General features: G+C 40.2%; 1 non-coding gene across 1 annotated transcript; it reads left to right on the forward strand.

The window, feature by feature from the left end:
* The first annotated feature begins 1,800 nt into the window (after nucleotides 1-1,800).
* LOC132655032 (U6 spliceosomal RNA) lies at nucleotides 1,801-1,907 on the forward strand. Its single transcript, XR_009592615.1, has one exon. It is a non-coding gene; the product is annotated as a U6 spliceosomal RNA (small nuclear RNA).
* The last annotated feature ends 1,319 nt before the right edge of the window (nucleotides 1,908-3,226 follow it).

Below are 3,226 nucleotides of genomic sequence, written 5' to 3' on the forward strand. Positions count from 1 at the left end.
TAACACCATATATACTTAACACTGGTATAACTTAGTCAGTGTTTTACTGCTATGAGGAGACACCATGACCATGACAACTCTTATACAGAAAAGCGTTTGAGGCTTGCTTACATTTTCATAGGTTTACTCCATTGTTATCATGATGGAGCGGCATGGAGGCACACAGGCAGACATGGTGCTGGAGAAGGAGCTGAGAGTTCCACATCAGGATCCACAGGCAACAAGAAGAGAGAGAACTTCTGGACCTGGCTGGACCCTTGACACCTCAAAGCCACTCCCAGTGACACTCTTCCTCTAACAAGGCCATGCCTCCTAATCCTCCTACATAATGTCAAATCATTCAATTCCGGGGGCTTATGGTGGCCATTCTCATTTAAACTGTCACACACCTTGACCAAAAGCAACCTGGTGAGTAAACAGTTTATTTTATCTTACAACTTGTAGCCCATCACTGAGGAAAGTCAGGTCAGAAGCCTGGAGGTAGGAACTGAAGTAGAAGTCATGGAGGAATGCTGCTTACTAGCTTCCTCTTGGCTTGCTCAGCCTTTTTTCTTATACACTCCAAACCCACCTGCCTAAGGATGGCATGGCCCACAGTTGGTGCAGCCCTTCCACATCAATCATCAATCAAAAACAATCCCTACAGATTTAACCTACAGGCCAATGTGATGAAAGTATCTTCTCCACTAAGATTCCTTTTTTCCAGATATATCTAGTTCATATCAAGTTGTCAAAAAGCTTAGGACAACTATTCATATGCTAATTACTCTGATTTTGATTATTCTAAAACGTATATGTCAAAATATCATGTTATACTCCGTAAATGTTTACAGCTATGCATCAATTAAAGTTAAAACTGAGAAAGTCACCATCCCAGTGGTTTGGAAGTTTATCACTTAGACATCTAACAAATAACTCAAAACCAGTGACATCAATCAGGCTTGGCATGTCATAGGAATTGAGAATTTGTTAGAAAATAAGTTTTAATTATACAAATACTAGAGATTTGTTTTTAAAATGGGGGGAAGGGGTAGGAAAAGAGTGCCTATGCCTGAGCTGGGTTTCCAATAGTCTCAAAGATAGTATGTGAGCTAAGAGTTGACTGTGCCATCTAGCATTAACACATTCTATTCTCTGATGACACATTCTATAATGTTTTTAAATGCTGTGTATACAAAGTACCATGTCAGAGCCTTTTAACTGCCTTCGGGAACATGGAAATTTCTCAGGGAAATGAGGAAAGTGGAAGCAAGTTACAAGACAAAAATAAATGTGTGTGGAACTGTAGACAGATCAAGACTTAGTGGGGATATGGCGAAAAAGGAGGCTGGAAGTTAGGAAAAACTCAAATATTCCCCAATTTTTTTTCTCTGTACTGTCTCTCTGTTTTTCTCTCTGTCTCTGTCTCTCTCTTCCTATATCTCTGTCTCTGTTTCTCTTGTCTTTCTTTCTCTATCTTATCACACTCACTCACACACACACACACACACACTCTCTCTCTCTCTCTCAACCTGAAAAGTTTAGTACTTCCAGAAGCAATGAGCTAAATGAGATTTCACTTGAGTGACTAGTATGATCATAGTTTGGAAAAATCTCCTTAGCAGACATCCAGAAAAGAAAGTTGAGCTCAAGGGCAAGCATGGGGACTGGAGATGTAGCACCATGATAGAATGCTTGCCTGGAATTTACAGGGCTCAGTGTTTGAATCTCAGCATTGCACACACACAAGAGTTGACAGAGAGTGGGAAATAGGCGGCCAAAATAAAGAAAAGCAAGAAGAGAGCTTAAGAAATGCTTTAGGTGCTCTCTTCGGCAGCATATATACTAAAACTGGAATGATACAGAGAAGATTAGCATGGCCCCTATCCAAGGATGACACGAAAATTCATGAAGCATTCCTTATTTTTCCCTGCACAAAACTTAAGTCCAAGTGGCTCAAAGACCTCAACATAAAACCAGATACACAAAATCTAATAGAAGAAAAAGTGGAGAAGTGTCTTACACTCATTGGCACAGGAAATAACTTCCTAAATGGAACACCAACAGCTCAGGCTCTAAGATCAACAATTAATAAATGGAACCTCTTGAAACTGAAAAGCTTCTATAAAGCAAAGGACACTGTCAACAGAACAAAAAGACAGCCTACGGACTGGGAAAAGATCTTCACCAAACCTACATCTGACAGAGGGCTAATATATAATGCACTCAAATCAAACACCAATAAACAAAATAACCCAATTTAAAAATGGGGCACAGAACTAAACAGAGAATTCTCAACAAAGGAATCTCAAATGGCCAAGAAGCACTTCAAGAAATGCTCAGCTGCTTTAGTTACCAGGGAAACGCAAATCAAAACCACTCCAAGATTCCATACCAGTCAGAATGGCTAAAATCAAAATCCCAAGTAAAAGCACATGCTGGCAAAGAGTGTGGAGAAAGGAGAACACTCCTCCATTACTGGTGTGAGTACAAACTTGTACAACCACTTCAGAAATCAATTTGTTGCTTTCTCAGAAAACTGGAAATAACTTTACTTGAAGACCAAGGTATACCTCTCCTGGGCATAAACCCAAAAGATTTTCTACCATACAGCAAGGACACTTGCTCAGCTATGTTCATAGCAGCTTTATTCATAATAGCCAGGATCTGGAAACAACCTAGATGTCCTTCATCCAAAGAATGGATAAAGAAACTGCAGCACATTTACACAATGGATATTACTCAGCTATTAAAAACAAGGAAATCATGAAATTTACAGACAAATGCATGGAACTAGAAAAGATCATCCTGTGTGAGGTAACCCAGACCCAGAAAGACTCACGTGCTATATATAAGTGGATTTTAGCCATATAGTACAAGATAAGCATACTATGAGGCACAGACCCAAAGATGTGTAATAAAGAGGACCCAAGTGAGTATGCAGAAATCTCACTTGGAATATTGAATATTCAGAGGTTATGGCTGAAGAGAGGGAACAAGGTAGGAGAGGGGCACAGAGAGTCAAGGGGGTGGAGATTAGACCTGAGGAGCAAGAGTATGAGGACAGAAGGCCTGTAGAGGAAAGAGAAACTGAGTATGGGGACATTGCTGTGACAAGCTGGAGTTGTAAGCAGGGTAGGCTCCTGGAAAGATATGAGGGGAATTCAAGCAGAGATTCCTAGTAGCAGAAACCATAGAGACTGAAGAGAACATCTCCTAACTAGATTAGTTTTCTAGTAAAGGGCAG

Source organism: Meriones unguiculatus, chromosome 6, assembly GCF_030254825.1.
Source record: "Meriones unguiculatus strain TT.TT164.6M chromosome 6, Bangor_MerUng_6.1, whole genome shotgun sequence".
Taxonomy (NCBI): Eukaryota; Metazoa; Chordata; class Mammalia; order Rodentia; family Muridae; genus Meriones; species Meriones unguiculatus.